This window comes from Neolamprologus multifasciatus, chromosome 6 (assembly GCF_963576455.1).
Source record: "Neolamprologus multifasciatus chromosome 6, fNeoMul1.2, whole genome shotgun sequence".
NCBI lineage: Eukaryota > Metazoa > Chordata > Actinopteri > Cichliformes > Cichlidae > Neolamprologus > Neolamprologus multifasciatus.
In genome coordinates this window covers 38,334,162-38,352,715 of record NC_140444.1, presented here as the reverse complement: position 1 = coordinate 38,352,715, position 18,554 = coordinate 38,334,162, and the positions used below count along the sequence as shown (strand labels likewise).

The 18,554-nt window shown below is 39.3% G+C and overlaps 1 long non-coding RNA gene across 2 annotated transcripts; it reads left to right on the top strand.

Annotated features, from left to right (window-relative positions):
• Positions 1–336: 336 nt before the first annotated feature.
• On the top strand, positions 337–17,568 carry LOC146517673 (uncharacterized). Of its 2 annotated transcripts, XR_014874640.1 has the most exons (3): positions 1,181–2,939; positions 3,035–16,513; positions 16,719–17,568. It is a non-coding gene; the product is annotated as an uncharacterized LOC146517673 (long non-coding RNA). The 2 variants fall into 2 exon arrangements; XR_014874639.1 differs by having other exon boundaries at positions 337–16,513.
• The last annotated feature ends 986 nt before the right edge of the window (positions 17,569–18,554 follow it).

The window sequence follows — 18,554 nt, the reverse complement described above, 5'->3', positions numbered from 1 at the left end:
ATCTCCTGAGACACATTTATGTACTTAGAGAATTTAGAGGCACTCTGAACAACCTGAAGATGCCAAGTGAGTCAAACGTCACCCAAGGTAGGCACAGATCTGTCAGTGGCACAAACACAAACAATGACTTCTTTTTTACACTCTAAAAAGTAATTCATCAGGCCTTTTACCTCCACTTGATTAAATCCATGGCTGCAACATAAAAATTCTAATTTATTGATTAAGATAGACCTTCCTAGTTGCAAACTTTATTTTTTGGTTGTGTTGAATTAATAATGTTGGTAATTACATTAATAAATTTTATATGTAATTTCAAATTAAATCCCAACTTTAGTGGGTTCAAAATAAAATTCAAGTTGTAATTACTTAAAGAAATTGAATAGATAACTTATTTTATTTCCACTGTAACTTCTGATTTCAAGTTCCCTCCCTGCACACTTAACTAGCCCGGGCAAATTCACATATGGTGCGTTGCAGGTGGACTTGCAAGCTTTTGTAAAAGACATTTCGAGGTAAATAACATTTCATTTACAATAACAAGTCTAACAAAGCAAAGCATTTGTGCTAGTCACTCGTACTGGATGATGTGATGCTCATACAGTTAAGGAGATATTTTGCACTACCACATGTAGCTAATGCTAGCCATTCTAAACTTCAGCACAGGAGAGCGTAAGACTTATAAAGTTTCATTGGACAAAAGTCTTCAGCTAGAGAGTGCTGCTGTGGCTGCTGTGGCTAGGAAACGCGTGGCTAAAGTTTTGCTACACAGTGCAATCTAATTTTGATCATAGGCTGATTTTGTTTTTCTTTTTACCAAAATTAGACGCCTTTAAGCTGTGAATAGTTTTGTCAGAGGATGACCTAGAGGCTTCTTTTTCCCCCCTGTCTCACCTATTTTATGTCTTTATAAAATTTGCATGACCTATATGTAATATTACACTATAAATGATTTTGGTTACTATTGTGATGCAGCTTAAAGTAAGTATTGTTCTTGATCTTAGGAGCTGTAGCTACCTTTGTTTCTTTTTTGAAAAACAAAATCAGGTTGTGTGAAATATTGTTAATGTCATTCCAGTAGCATCATTCTGGCATAGGCTACGTGAATCTACTTAACATCAAGACTTTGTGTAAGCAGTTAGTATCGTGTATAGTGAACAATGTGTAAATTCTAACCTCTACAAAACATTACAGATTACACCATGGTTATGGTAAATGGACTGGTTCTTATATAGACAACTTGTACATTCACCCATTCACACCCATTTGCACAAGCATATTCTTTCTTTCTTTAACTTTCTTTCTTAAACCGCTCTGACCAAAGTGTTTAATGACATATGTCTGAATACAGACAGTGGAGCAATGTCAGTCTTACTTTCACTGGATCTCAGTGCAGCATTTGATACAGTCGACCACAACATACTACTCAAACGACTGGAGAACTGGGCAGGTCTTTCAGGAACTGTACTAAACTGGTTCAAAACATACTTAGAAAACAGGAAATACTTTGTATCAATAGGTAACTTCACATCTGAGCAGACCAGTATCACATGTGGAGTTCTCCAAGGTTCCATCTTGGGACCTCTTCTGTTTAACATTTACATGCTCCCACTGGCACAGATTATAAAGAACAACAAAATTAACCATCATAGCTATGCAGATGACACACAAATATATATCACAATGTCACCAGGAGACCGAGGCCCTGTACAGGCTCTTGGTAAATGCACTGAGGAAATTAATGACTGGTTGTGCCACAATTTTCTCCAGCTAAACAAAAACAAACTGAGGTAATAGTCTTTGGAGCCAAAGAAAAACGATTACAGGTCACCAGAGAACTTCAGTCTATACACCTAAAAATCACCAACCAGGCGAGAAATTTGGGTGTAGTGATGGATGCAGACCTAAACTTAGAAAAACACATTAAGACAATAACAAAATCAGCTCACTATCACCTCAAGAATATATCAAGGATAAAAGATCTGATGTCTCAACAGGACCTGGAAAACCTCGTCCATGCATCCATCTTTAGCAGGCTTGATTACTGTAACAGCATCTTTACAGGTCTACCTAAAAATCAGTCAGACAACTACAGCTCATTCAGAGCTCTGCTGCTCGAGTCCTCACTAAGACCAAAAAAGTGGATCACATCAGTCCAGCTCTGAGGTCTTTACACTGGCTGCCTGTCCGTCAGAGGATAGACTTTAAAGTTCTGATGCTGGTCTATAAAGCTCTGAATGGTTTAGGACCAAAATACATCAGTGACCTCCTGACCAAGTATGAACCTTCCAGATCCCTCAGGTCATCTGGATCCGGTCTTTTATCAGTACCCAGAGTCAGAACCAGACACGGAGAAGCTGCATTCAGCGTTTTATGCTCCTTATATCTGGAACAAACTCCCAGAAAGCCTCAGATCAGCTGAAACACTCAGTTTATTTAAATCCAGGTTGAAGACTCACCTGTTCTCAGCTGCATTTGAATAAAACACCAAATCCACACTTTTAAGCTTAAATTTCAAAACTTACATTTTAACTACTGATTTTATCTGTTTTGATTTTTGATTTTATATACGGTTTTGTTTGTTTGTTTGTTTGTTTGTTTGTTTGCTTGTTTTAATCAATTTGAAATCATTGTTTTTGTTTCTAATATATCTGTAAAGCACTTTGAATGACCTTGTTGTTGAATTGTGCTATACAAATAAACTTGCCTTGCCTTGCCTAATGTATTAGAGCATTCATTAATGCAGTATAGCTAATCGTCTGCAAGGTTTAATTCTTGTGTTTGTGTGGTCGACAGATAAAGGAGGAGTTCAAGAGAATAACCACTGTAAGCCTTGAATGGCTACACTTGACCATTGCACCCCAAAACTGATGGATGTCATTTTATCAAGGGGAGGAGCTAAAGGAGTGAGAATCAGGCGGATCAAGGACATGCTTCTTGAGGTAGGACAACTCTTTAGACTCTTTAGGGTATCTTTGAAATGCACTTTGTTGGCAGTCATGTAGTTTATACGCATACTTTATTTTTTCTTAAATAGCACAAGACAATTGAAACACATAGAAAGTAGCCATCTGCTGCCTTATCACTGTCCTTGGAGAGAAGGAAGAGGACCTTTTCATGGAGCATTGTGTGTGTGTGTGTGTGTGTGTGTGTGTGTGTGTGTGTGTGTGTGTGTGTGTGTGTGTGTCTGTGTGTGTGTGTGTGTGTGTGTGTGTGTGTGTGTGTGTGTGTGTGTGTTTGAGAATTCATTAAGATTCAGTAAGTATAAAAGTCTAATCTATAATTCACTAACCTATTTTTAAAATTTGCTTTACAAGGACACCAAAGAATTTAAGGCCAACCTTGAAAGGTGATGAAAACTGCCATCATCAGTGACCGGTACACCCCTGGATCTGACCATAAGACTGCAACCATTGTGGTGGAGGAACAAAAATCCCAAGGTGCTGTGTTACTCATAATATATGCTGTCAGTCTGAGCTAATGCAAGGATCTGAAATATACTTTTGAAGTTGTTCAGAAGCTGTTCCTTGACCTTGATGGAACCAGCATTATGTTAAAGACGCTGACTCTGTTTCAAACATTGTTAACTGTTTTGATCCTGTATGTGTAACAAAGGTGTTTGCTGCATTGTGTAAAAGAAAGATGCCAGATCTTGTAAAGTTTGTAGGCATTGAAAGTTAATATTTACTGAACACTTGCGTGGAAGTATTACTGCAACAAAATGTTTTCTAAGTACATTTTTTACCAATTGAACACATTTGTTTCTGTGGTGTTAAATACATAAAGGCATATTCTATAACTTGGCTGTGATGGTATAAATCTAAATTTCTGGTTTATTTCACTTTTTAAATACAAAGTGTTGAAATGCCTGCAGTTAAAAGATAAAAAAGTTATTTGATAAAAAAAAATGTTGAATGAATTCCTTTCTTAAAAGCTATTACAATAAAAAAGAAAAAAAGAGAGGAAAAAAGATTAAAAAAGCTAAAATGATAATAATAATGATGAAAATCAGCAACTTAATATTTTAAATAATGAACTTTAAAAATGTTTTTGTAATTGCTGTAATTAATTACAATCATTTTAAATAATGTAAAAAAAAGTAATTGGAGGAACATAATTTTTATGAGTAAACAACTTAAAAATGTGTTTTTAAGATACCAATTATTACGTAAGTGGTAATTAAGATCACCTTTGATTATGGAGGAAAAGTTAATGCCCCTAACTCAATATAGTTTGTTGGTTCGATCTAATTTCAACGTAAGTTATCGTAACTCAAAAAGAGTAATGGAAACTGTTGCGTTTTTTTTTATTGAGCTTAAACAATCGTTTTTAATTCAATTCAATTCAATTCAATTTTATTTATATAGCGCCAAATCACAACAAATGTCGCCTCAAGGCGCTTCATAGATACAGAGAAAAGCCCAACAATCATATGACCCCCTATGAGCAAGCACTTTGGCGACAGTGGGAAGGAAAAACTCCCTTTTAACAGGAAGAAACCTCCGGCAGAACCAGGCTCAGGGAGGGGCGGGGCCATCTGCTGCGACCGGTTGGGGTGAGAGAAGGAAGACAGGATAAAGACATGCTGTGGAAGAGAGACAGAGATTAATAACAGATACGATTCAATACAGAGAGGTCTGTTAATACATAGTGAGTGAGAAAGGTGACTGGAAAGGAAAAACTCAATGCATCATGGGAATCCCCCGGCAGCCTACATCTATTGCAGCATAACTAAGGGAGGATTCAGGGTCACCTGGTCCAGCCCTAACTATATGCTTTAGCAAAAAGGAAGGTTTTAAGCCTAATCTTAAAAGTAGAGATAGTGTCTGTCTCCTGAATCCAAACTGGAAGCTGGTTCCACAGAAGAGGGGCCTGAAAACTGAAGGCTCTCCCTCCCATTCTACTTTTAAATACTCTAGGAACAACAAGTAGGCCTGCAGAGCGAGAGCGAAGTGCTCTAATAGGGTGATATGGTACTACAAGGTCATTAAGATAAGATGGGGCCTGATTATTTAAGACCTTGTATGTGAGGAGCAGGATTTTGAATTCAATTCTGGATTTAACAGGAAGCCAATGAAGGGAAGCCAAAACAGGAGAAATATGCTCTCTCTTTCTAGTCCCTGTCAGTACTCTTGCTGCAGCATTTTGGATTAACTGAAGGCTTTTCAGTGAGTTTTTTGGACATCCTGATAATAATGAATTGCAGTAGTCTAGCCTGGAAGTAATAAATGCATGAACTAGTTTTTCAGCGTCACTCTGAGACAGGATATTTCTAATTTTAGAGATGTTGCGCAAATGGAAGAACGCAGTCTTACATATTTGTTTAATATGTGCGTTGAAGGACATATCCTGGTCAAAAATGACTCCAAGGTTCCTCACAGTGTTACTGGAGGCCAAGGTAATGCCATCCAGAGTAAGAATCTGGTTAGATACCATATTCCTAAGCTTTTCAGCGCCGAGTACAATGACCTCAGTTTTATCTGAGTTAAGAAGCAGAAAGTTAGTGGCCATCCAAGTCTTTATGTCTTTAAGACATTCCTGCAGTTTAACTAATTGGTGTGTGTTATCTGGCTTCATGGACAGATAGAGCTGGGTGTCATCTGCATAGCAGTGAAAATGTATGCTATGTCTTCTAATGATGCTGCCTAGGGGAAGCATGTATAATGTAAACAGAATTGGTCCTAGCACCGAACCCTGTGGAACTCCATAATTAACCTCAGTGTGTGAAGAGGACTCTCCATTTACATGCACAAATTGGAGTCTATTAGATAGATATGATACAAACCACTGCAGTGCAATACCTGTAATACCTACAGCATGTTCTAATCGCTCTAATAGAATATTATGGTCAACAGTATCGAATGCTGCACTAAGGTCAAGAAGGACAAGCACAGAGATGAGTCCACTGTCAGAGGCCATAAGAAGATCATTTGTAACCTTCAATAAAGCTGTTTCTGTGCTGTGATGAACTCTGAAACCTGACTGAAACTCTTCAAATAAACCATTCCTCTGCAGATGATCTGTTAGCTGTTTGACAACTACTCTTTCAAGGATTTTTGATATGAAAGGAAGGTTGGAGATTGGCCTATAATTAGCTAAGACTGCTGGGTCTAGAGATGGCTTTTTGAGTAAAGGTTTAACTGCAGCCACCTTGAAGGCCTGTGGTACATAGCCGATTATTAGAGATAGGTTGATCATATATAAGATCGAAGAATTAATCAATGGCAGGACTTCTTTGAGCAGTTTTGTAGGAATGGGGTCTAAAAGACACGTTGATGGTTTGGAGGAAGTAATTATTGAAGTTAACTCAGAAAGATCGATTGGAAAAAAAGAGTCTAACTTAACATCAATGGAACTAAGAGTAGCTGTAGATAATATTACATCTGTGGGATGATTATTGGTAATTTTTTCTCTAATGATAAAAATTTTATTTGTGAAGAAGTTCATGAAGTCATCACTAGTTAACGTTAAAGGGATGGTTGGCTCAAAAGAGCTCTGACTTTTTGTCAGCCTGGCTACAGTGCTGAAGAGAAACCTGGGGTTGTTCTTATTTTCTTCAATCAGTGATGAGTAGTAAGCTGTTCTGGCTTTGCGGAGGGCTTTCTTATAAAGCAACAAACTATTTCTCCAGGCTAAATGATGATCCTCTAAATTTGTGACACGCCATTTCCTCTCCAGATTACGAGTCATCTGCTTTAGGGTACGTGTTTGAGAATTATACCACGGGGTCAGGTACTTCTGATTAGAGACCTTAGTTTTCACCGGAGCTACAGTATCCAGAGTCGTACGTAGTGAGGAGGTGAAATTATTAACAAGATAATCGACCTCTGTTGGGGTAGCGTTCAGATAGCTGCTCTGCTCTGTGTTGGTACAGGGCATTGACGATGATAACAGTGGCTGGATTATATTCTTAAACTTAGTTACAGCGCTTTCAGAAAGACATCTACTTTGATAAAGTCCACTCTCCACTGCTGCGTAATCAATTATTGTAAATGTAAATGTTATCAAGAAATGATCAGACAGGAGAGGGTTTTCAGGAAACACTGTTAAATGTTCAGTTTCTATGCCATATGTTAGATCAAGATCTAAAGTGTGATTAAAGTGGTGGGTGGGTTCTTTTACATTTTGAGAGAAACCAATTGAGTCTAACAACAGATTAAATGCCATGTTGAGGCTGTCATTTTTAGCATCTACATGGATGTTAAAATCACCCACAATAATTATTTTATCTGAGCTCAGAACTAAATTAGATATAAAGTCTGAGAAATCAGACAGAAACTCTGTGTAAGGCCCAGGTGGACGATAGATGATAACAAGTAAGACTGGTTTCTGAGTTTCACAGCTGGGGTGGACAATGTTAAGCATCAGGCTTTCAAATGAATTAAAAGTCTGTCTTGGTCTTTCATTAATTAATAGACTGGTGTGAAAAATAGCTGCCACACCGCCCCCTCGACCTGTGCTTCGAGATTTCTGGTAGTTAGAATGACTCGGGGGTGTTGATTCATTTAAACTAACATAATCATCCTGCTGCAACCAGGTTTCTGTAAGGCAGAGTAAATCAATTTGTTGATCAATTATTAAGTCATGTACTAACAGAGACTTGGAGGAGAGAGACCTAATATTTAATAATCCACATTTCACTGTTTTACTCTTTGGTTCAGATGTGGATACTGTATTGTTCTTTCTTTGTAAATGTTTAAGTTGTTTGTTGCTGGTTTTTAGTTTGTTTTTTGTCTTTTTGGAAGCAGACACAGTCTCTATGGAGATGGGTTTTTGGGGGGGTAGCAGGAGGAGAGAAGCTGCAGAGAGGCGTGTAAGACTGCAACTCTGCTTCCTGGTCCCAACTCTGGATAGTCATGTTTTGAGGGGTTTAATAAATTTGTCGATATTTCTAGAAATGAGAGCTGCTCCATCCAAAGTGGGATGGATGCCATCTCTCCTAACAAGACCAGGTTTCCTCCAGAAGGTTTGCCAATTATCTATGAAGCCCACATCGTTTCTGGGACACCACTCAGACAGCCAGCAATTTAAGGAGAACATGCGGCTAAACATGTCACTCCTGGTCTGATTGGGGAGGGGACCAGAGAAAACTACAGAGTCCGACATTGTTTTGGCAAAGTTACACACCGATTCAATATTGATTTTAGTGACCTCCGATTGGCGTAACCGGGTGTCATTACTGCCGACGTGAATTATGATTTTATTGAATTTACGTTTACCCTTAGCCAGCAGTTTTAAATTTCCTTCAATGTCGCCTGCTCTGGCCCCTGGAAGACAATTGACTATGGTTGCCGGTGTCTCTAGCTTCACATGTCTGAGAACAGAATCACCAATTACCAGAGTTTGACCCCCGGCGGGTGTGTCACCGAGTGGGGAAAAACGGTTAGACACATGAACGGGTTGGTGGTGTACCTGGGGCTTCTGTTTAGGACTACGCTTCCTCCTCACCGTTACCCAGCCTTTCCCCAGCTGCTTGGGGTCTGCCGGGGAACAGCTAGCGGGGCCTACGCTATCTTCGGCTGCACCAGCTACAGGGGCCTGGCTAGCTAAGGGTGAGAGTAGGGTGCAAAGCCGAGTCTCCAATTCAGTAATCCTGGCCTCCAGAGCTGCAAATATGCTACATTTGTTACAGATATCATTACTGCTAAAGGAGGCCGAGGAGTAACTAAACATCTGACACAATGAGCAAGAAAGTGCAGAAGGGATAGGTGAAGTAGCCATGGTGCTAACGGGTTGGCTACGAGCTAAGCTAGCGAAACAGTACAGAGACAGTGAGTGAATACTATAAATTAGGTAGTGAGTACACAGAAAGTGTGCTTCGGATGAAGCACGTGAAGATTATACTGTGAAAAAAGAATGTATTTAAAAGTTGTTAATTAAACTGCTAAGCAAATAAGCTACTCAGAAACACCACTGTGTTTGAGCAGGAACAGGAAGCGATACTATACCACAGAGCGAGCGAACACCAAGTGACAGCGCCACCAACAGGAGACAGGGAGGACAGTGATGGAGCCATCTCAGGGATTCCCTGCTGAAAACACTCTGAAAGTCTCTTTACTTTGACCATCACTGAAACTCAAAACTAATTTTCACTATTTGCTAGCTGAGACGTCTGAGATGGCTTGCACAAACAGTGGAAGAGTGCGAGGTAATAACTTATCTTTACTATCTTTACAGAGCACCCGGCACTGGCAGATGCAGTCCAACAGGCTGCTGCTGTGAACCATGCTTCCTTTCCATTATAGACTGGGAGACAGTATTGTACTGGCTGCTGCGGCATTGGCGGTGATCCACATGAGCTTGGTTGCAGAGGTGAAGAAATGTGTTTTTCAACAAGGCTGCTAAACAGTTCATACCCAATGATGCTCTTAAAAAAAATACAAGAACCAGGAACTATAAAGGAAGACACATTTAATCTACGATTTACTTCAGAATAAACTGAAAGTAAAAACTAAGAATATGTGTCTCATGGGCTGTCAGAATGGGGTCATTAGGCCCAGATACGACAGCACAGCACTGTGCAAAACACACCTCAACATGAAAACACAGGGACATGTGGACATGACCACGGAGAAAGATGACAAAACACAGAGACGAGACTGGACACAAAAGGAAACTAAGGTAATAAAACAAGAATCAGGAACTAGAGAAAAACATAAACTTTTATTTACTGTTGAATTAACTGAAAGTAAAAACTAAAAATGTATTACTCATAGCTCCGTAGTACGGTGGCCCCTAGAGACAAAGCACGTACAAACTCCAAAACACTTGCAAACTCTGAAACACATGCAAACTCCAAAACACTTGCAAACTCTAAAACACTTGCAAACTCCAAAACACGTACAAACTCCAAAACACTTGCAAACTCCAAAACACTTGCAAAATCCAAAACCCTTGCAAACTCCAAAACACCTGCAAAATCCAAAACACTTGCAAAATCCAAAACACTTGCAAACTCCAAAGCACATGCAAAATCCAAAACACTTGCAAACTCCAAAACACTTGCAAAATCCAAAACACTTGCAAACTCCAAAACACTTGCAAAATCCAAAACACTTGCAAAATCCAAAACACATGCAAACCCGAAAACACATGCAAATTCCAAAAGACTTGCAAACTACAAAACACGTGCAAAATCCAAAACCCTTGCAAACTCCAAAACACCTGCAAAATCCAAAACACTTGCAAAATCCAAAACACATGCAAACGCCAAAGCACATGCAAAATCCAAAACACTTGCAAACTCCAAAACACTTGCAAAATCCAAAACACTTGCAAAATCCAAAACACTTGCAAACTCCAAAACACTTGCAAAATCCAAAACACTTGCAAACTCCAAAACACTTGCAAAATCCAAAACACTTGCAAAATCCAAAACACTTGCAAACTCCAAAACACTTGCAAAATCCAAAACACATGCAAACCCCAAAACACATGGAAATTCCAAAACACAACGGAAGTGCTCCAGGACGCTAGGGGAAGTGTTGAGCTCGATTTGCAAAATAAACGGCAAGTTTGTCTGTATGGGACGGTCTAGTCTCTGTCGCGCTTCCCAGGTTGCCTAGCAACCATGATACTAACCGCTAGAAACGTGTCATACAACTTTGTTTGACAGAAATGAAGGAGAACATATTTTGTTCATTTGTTTGTTTGTTTCTACATGAGCTTTTGTGATTTGATAAGTATCTGAGGCTGAGACCACAGGACAGTAAAACATGATTTTTGGCCTTCATTTCTGTACTGAACAGTCATTTAAGATTAGTTAGTAAATAACAATTAGCTAATGTTGTTCATGAGACTAAAGTCATATCACTTTGGTAATGTAAATATAATATGTCCAATATTATAGTTATTATATTAATCATTATTAGCTATTACAGCAGTGAACATGAACTCTGTGTCAAATACTGAGCCACAGTACAGATTCAAGTTGCAGTTATTTATATGTCTTATCACCTTAAATCTTCACTCAAAGACAAGGATCTTTGACAGTGCATATATAGGTGTATCATATATAAGAGACAAATGTTGTTCCTTCAGTATGTTGGCATTACTAAATTTGGCTCATTGCTTACATATATTTATAAAAAGAAAATGTACAAGCTGGATAACTGTTTCTGATAAAATGAAGAGTAGACTGATATATTAAATATTCCTTTATTGGGTGAGAAAATCAGACCATGTCATAACTGCTTTAAGTCATACAGAATAGATATCAGAGCCTTAAACAGGCTGACTTCTGCTAAATGGGTCAAACTGGGCAGAAAGTATACAAACACATAACATCCTTATAGAATATGATGTAACACTATTGTCAAAAGATTTTGAATTTTATTAATATTCAACAGTGATAAATGTTTATGTTTAGCTTTATTTGAATTGCACAGAAATGCCTGTAAATGGTAAATGGACTGGTTCTTATATAGCGCTTTTCTACTCTTTCTGAGCACTCAAAGTGCTGTACACAACTTGTACATTCACCCATTCACACCCATTCGCACAAGCACATTTTTCTAAGTGCTTTCTAAGTAACATTCACACATGCATTCATACTCCGATGGATGCATCGGAGAGCAATTTGGGGTTAGTATCTTGCCCAAGGATATTTGGCATGCAGACTGGGGAAGCCAGGGATCGAACCACCAACCTTCCGATCAGTAGATGACCTGCTCTACCACCTGAGCTAAAGCCACCCAGTACATAGCGTGTCAGCAAATTCTTTAACTTGAACAAAGTGATCACATGAGGAAGTTGCTCAAGTTTAGACAACACCCACATGTATTGTTTTAACCCACTACAAGATCGTTAATCAACTTGTCCATCTTTGTCTTGCAAGGCTGCATCCTGTGCAGCCTCGTATGCAATCACCAGATAAGAAGTTGTTTTTTCCTGAACTTGTACTCCACCCATGAGTGTTACGTGAGTAAGCAGTATATAATTAAGTTTGAGCAGACGCTTGGTGCGCATTTCTGCATTGACTCTGTAGTTGACAGATCGTGCACAGAAATCGTCCATGTACATGAATTAACTCTGAGCCAGTGATTCTTTGCCTTCCTGAGGTTTTTCTCCTTACATTTCTTGGTCCTCCGAGCCGGAGTTGGAAAAAGCAACTCGATTGTTGTGACTCCAAACCAGAGATCTACCTGTATCCTGTCGCCGTGGGGGGCCTGTACCGCAGACTGTCGACAGCCTCCTCAAGGAAGGAGTGAAAGTCCTGGGACGTAAAAAATTCGGGTTCAGGCCGGTTGAGCGGTCCACGGCGCTGGGATCCAGTGAAAGACCTCAAACATAGACGGAGAGATCTTGGAAAGGTAAAGAATCCACTCAATCACACTCGCGTAAAACGGAAATAGGTTTCACCCGCCGAAAGGGTTTGACAGTCTAATCCACTGTACGGATTTCTAAAAATACGTGTAATAAGGTTAACCCACTGTAAGGGTTCATAGGACTAATCCGCCGAAAGGATTGTAAAGTAAAACACATTAAAGGTCTCACCCGCCGTAAGGGTTTAGGAGTGATCTGCCGTAAGGATCTGCGCGACTGTGTGTAAATGTCTGTGTTTTCTGTGTGTCAAAAGTAAGTGCTTTTTTACAGCACAATAAGTTGCTGAACTACTTCCATTGTTACTGTCTTTTTATTTACTGTAAGGAGCTCAAGTACTGGTGTCAAAGGGGAAAGGTTGGGTTTCATCCCATAAAACTGGCACCGCTTCATGAGTAGTATGAAGTAGAAGGGCATGTCAGCAACCACCCCCGCGTCTCGTGCCAGAGACGGCTCTGCAGTTGTGTGATAATGGGTAATCAGCCCACCAAACTCACTGCTGACGAGCAGTGGCTAGAGAAAAAATGTCCAGGCGCCGGACAAATTAGTGTTTATACATGGAGATCAAAGTAGTTTAAAGTAGTTTAAAAAGGGTTGGAAACAGACCTGACTGAATAATGAAAAATAAACGAACGGCAAAATTAAATTACCACTCATCTTTAATGTATTCATGCTAATAATAGCAAGGATAACAACCTGTAAACTGGTGTTAATCATGAAATAATATTAATATGAAGAGGCACCTCAGTCAGTTATGATGCGAGGTAGATAATTGTTGAAAGTAATCTGCATTAAGCTTAGGGTTGCTCAAATTCAGTACAATGACATATGAAGTAAAATAGGTAAATATTTTAACTAATTAAGTGCATAGAGGCACTTGACCTGCTTGAAAACTTGTCATCCTGGATGAGACTTTGCTGAGATATAGAGCAAACCTATAATAACAACTAATATGCTGAACCCTGTATGAAACAGCTGAAAACTACATGACGGAGAAGCTGAATTGAATATGAAAGTGCAAGTCTTTGCCACTGTGGGGCAAAACACGCAACCACTGTGTGAGGTTGTGTTGTGGTCTTTTCTGAGCTGATGAGCAAGCTACACATTATCAGATCAGGAGCTGGCTGAGAACTCTTCAAAGAGAGGGAAATAGAACTGTGATAACTGGAATGTGCAGAGTTTCCGTGAGCAGTTTTCCTGCATCTTGACTCATGTGTGTAGAGTTTTCATAGCATCAGCATCATGTTTTAGTTTATTTGTTTTGGTGGGTTGAAAAATAGTTAAATAAACTTGTGATCATATTTATGGATCACGATAGCACATGCCATTGGCCAAATGATTTATTTACGCAGATGAAAAAAGTGAGTGTTAATGTGTCTGACGTCAAAGTGTTTTTGTGTGCTGTGTAAAAGTAATTGCCTCTGATTGTGAGAGCGGTGATTCTGCAGGTCACCAGCTATTGAAAAAAAAAAAAAAGAGTAAAAAAGAGACAAAATTTACATTGTAGATGAAAAATAATCATAGGAAAAAGGTTTTGTGTTGATCAGCCAAGAGCAACTACAATCTCATTTTCTGCTTTTAAGAAAGGACAGTTCACAAAAAGAGAGAGAGAGAGAGTTGTGTGTGTTGGTTAAGCAGTGATAATAATAATGAACATGTTTTAGTTTGTCACTTTCAGGTGACAAGCAGACCTGAATCAATTTTCCACATGCAGCGGTCGGAAGAAAGTTATAGTTTAACATCATTAGAAACATTCAGGCCAAGTTTCTGGCTAACTTATTTACAGCACCATGTGTCTCTCAAACTCACAAGCGAGCTCTCACTCCTCCCTGAAGACAAGGAATGCAGCTCCAAAGAGCAATGACATGGCAGATAAAGAGACAACAGCAAAGTCCTGGGCAAAGAGTCCCAGCAAGCAGCAGCAGTGTGGACAAACAGCATCAGAGAAGAAGAGCAAACCCATCATCCTGCCTGATTGGATGAATGGCAGGATGTGTTTCCAACAAGCTGCAAATTCACTGTGCATGTGAAAAGAACGTTTGAGGAGAACTAAGGAGACTGTTGGAGTTTGACATTTGCCACTTTTGGAGAAAATGGCAAGAAGAGACTGTGAAACACAGGACAAAGCTGAAAGAGAACTGCCTGCTATTGGACTGTTGAAGTGGGAGAAGACAACAGTGAGAGTAAGTGAGAATGCTGGTGTTTAAAGTGGGAAATCAAAATTTGGGTTAGCAAACCTGGGAAAAACAAAACTGACTGCTTAAGTGGGAAAATTGTGAAGGAGTCTGAAACACTGCAAAAAGAAACATACAAAATCACACACACAAGCAGAACATGCATTAACCCTACCAACACTTCCAAATACAAGAGAACTCATGAAGATTAGACAACATCTTAAGCATGTGAGTCTGTTTACCATCTTGTCCAAGTCACTTAGTGTGACGAGAAGTGATGCAAAGATCAGCGGACTCATAGCACATCAGTTAAGAAATTATTAAATAATAGCAGATAAATGTGTAGGACAGGCAGCTTTAAGAACATGCTCTGCTGGAGATGCAGCTCCACAGACATGCATTAAACCTGCCTAATAACACAAACACACATGTAATGAAAATTAGCTTGTTATCTCTCATCAGTGTTAAAATAGTGTGAATTTAACAGACACTTGTTATCAAATGCTGAATTTATTTAAAAATTGACTCTCTAGGTTGCAGGACAACAGTTTAACTTTTGTGGGAAAAAAGATTCTGGTTTGACCAACCAGTGATCAGACAATAAATTTAGTTGTTAATACAGTAAATTGGGAGATGTTTTCTGCTTGCTTGATGCAGCACAAGTAATTTACTGTATGAGGGAAATTCTATTTTTGTGATTACATTTTGAACATTTCTGTTGTCCTGTCATCTTAGTGGGTTAATAGCTGATATGCAAATTAGTTGATCGTTCTTAGATTGAGGAAAGGTGACTGAATTCTTAGCACGAGTGAATGAGATGTGTTGGAGTTTGTTAGAGTGGAGACTCTAAAACACTGAGTTTCCTGTTTTGATGTGCGAGTGAATCCTGTACCTAGATACACAACTCTGAATACATAAGAACAAACGTCTTTTGTGAAATAGCTGATGACATGTCTCACGTTTTATGATGACGGGAAAAAAGAAAAACTGAATAAAATGGTTGTGTGTGGCCTAAATGAGTGAAGAGCACAGACCTGTGGATTAAACTCATAGCTAATAACATATTAGGCTTATGTTGTGTGTTGTGCAGCTGATGGTTGGTTCGGAGTGAATCTAGCTGATGATTTTTCTTTTGTTGTGAAGTTAAGCCTGCCAATTAGTATGATAGTATGATAAACCATGCTAATGGTATGATTTACCCTCCTGAGATGAGGAGCATGTGTCATGACGTAACAAGGCCTTTTTATTTTGATACTTTCACAGTGCACTGAAAGTTTTGTTCGATAATCTCTGTTTGAGCAGATCTGCACGATTAGAAGCGCTATACGACACGTCGTCAAGAAAATTGTTACAAGTGAGTTTCTCCACATTGAAATGGGCTCAGGAGAAAGCCACTTATTTGGGACAATTAGAAAATGAGAGTCCCTGCCTAAAAAGGATTCAGCGAGGTAATCCGAGCTAAAATTCTTCTTTTTTCTTTTGAAATGACGTCATTTTGCTGAGGGTGGAAATCAAATGCGGCGATAGTTTCCACTATCAGCAAAGAAAGAAAGAATGAATGAATGGAATTAAAAACAAACTGACTGACTGGTAAAAGCTGACAAGACTTGACCACGACTCAAAGTTAACCTCCACCTAGACAGGACAAAAGGGTGGATGAATTTACGTGTTTCTTTTTACAGGAGCAGAAAGATGACAGCAACATCCGAGGTTGCGTGACGATTTAACTTTTAAATGCCACTTTCTGTGTTTGTGAATCTACCAGGGGTGTGTTATTCATGGGTTTGTGTTGCTCATAGAGATTACTGTGAGAAAGAGTGTATACACCTGCGCAGCGTTAACATTTACATTTCTTTTCTACAGCATTACAGTTCTTCATGTGACTTGATCATGTGATTTATACCAGAACAACTAGTTAATGTTTTTCTACTACAAGATTTCTGGGTTTATGTGTGAAGAAACTGTGTTTATAGGTTATGAGTGGTGATGCTGTTACACTGTGTTTTGGGGAAAATGTGAAGGTTATTTTGATAAGTTGAGTGACTTTGCTTAAGGGAAGTCAGCGATTACATTAATGTTGACTGAGTACATGGGATGATCCATGTCTGAGGCAAATTATGGAAATAATTGTAGTTTACTGATTTGAAAAAACCTGCACATGATACTTGTCTTGCTGATGTTGAATGCTTTATCACTCTTATGATATAATTGTTTATAAGTGTGAAGTTTGATTTCACTTCCAGATCTTGTTTTTCAGGCCATGATGGTGTGTATGCAGGCTCCTAGCGGAGCCAGTTTTTAAGCAAACTTGATATGCAAATCACACTAACATCTTTTACTGCAGGATTATAGGTCCGAGGTGGTGCTGCTCCAGAGTAGGAGATGCCCTGATGTTGCCTGGGACATGATCTAGCTAACCTTTTTCTTTAAGACAGGAATCTGGTTTTGATGAGTTGACTCGTGGGAGTGTCCATGCGTCAAGAGGAGGGGTCCAGGATTAACATGAAACAATGAATTAACATTAAACTATGTTTTATATGATTTTGCAGCGATTTGTGTGATTAACAGTTCATTCAACGGGTATTGAACCTATGCAAGTGGTGCATCCAGGTTCAGATGAGGCTTTGATGGCCTATAAGTGAAGTTCACTGAACTAAAGAATGTGGTTTGATGATTGTTGACATGCTCTCCAAATAGAAGTTTTTCCTCCTAGCAAGGAAATACAGGTGCAGCAATCATCTCCTGAGAAATCTTCAGAGGCCCGGTGAGAAGCAAGAACCATTCCAGGCATAGCTGACAGCCCAGGCAGTGGTTGAGGTCAAAGGTCGAGCTGGTTGGGGCCCATCATGAGATTAGACTTTGGAGCCGCAGCAAGGACCACGAAGCTGCGTTGGAATGAGAGCTGTGCCAAGGGGGATTTCCAGAGGCCAACAGAGGAGATTTTGGACAACAGACGGGCACCTGAAGGATGAGGGGAGCGTGCCAAGCTCCATCGACAGCGCAGAGGGAGTCCGAGGATGACATCATGATTCTGTGAAAAGCACAGGAACCAGAAGCTATGGTGGTGATGACAGCAGTTTCCTATGAACATCACCTAATGCTGTGTCACTGTACTGTGCATACGATGACACTCTGAAGACTGCTGGGATCATAACAGCAGTAAGATAACTGGACCCAGCACCCTTTCCACAGAGGGGTTTTTTCTGCAGTAGAAGAGTCATAAGTATTCCTATCAGAGGACAGAAAGTTCTCCACGCCCTTTTCCCATGGATAGGGACTGGAAAACATGCTCTCAGAAGTGAGACACTGGACTATAGATTCGGCTTGTTCCTCAATGCATCCTGCAAGGTCAACGAGGGACATAACCAAGAAATGGACGCTCTCCGAATTGCTGTAATGCAATATCGTGTAGCACTGGACATGATCCTGGCTGAGAAAGGAGGATTGTGTGTCTTATTTAACACCATGTGCTGCACCTACATACCAGATAATGTACATTCTTTAAACATGGCTTCAGATTCTAAAGAGACTGTTGATCGGCGTTGGAGTTTTCCTGGTTTTATTTTACTTTATTATATTTTATTTTATTTTGCTTTTCTTTACTTGTGTTATACCTTGTTTAAAGGCTGTAATTTCACAGATGATAAGTTTATCACTCACAACATACGCAGATGTACCACAAACCGATGAAGATCATGAAGACTTCTTTTCCTATTTGTTAAATGAAGATGAAGTGCAACTAATTCTGTAGTAACTGAAAATGTGAAAGACAAGTAGTTACTTACTGATGACTATGATGTAGACTCTGATACAAGTGTCTAAGTTGCCCATAAAAACCAGCAAATGCATTCTATGATGAACTAACTGAAAATACATGTTGTAAGAAGTTATGTCCTGATAAATGATGTGTGTTTTGCTGTATAATTCAAATCGGCTAAAACAGGAGGGAATGTCAAAAGATTTTGAATTTTATTAATATTCAACAGTGATAAATGTTTATGTTTAGCTTTATTTGAATTGCACAGAAATGCCTGTACATAGCGTGTCAGCAAATTCTTTAAC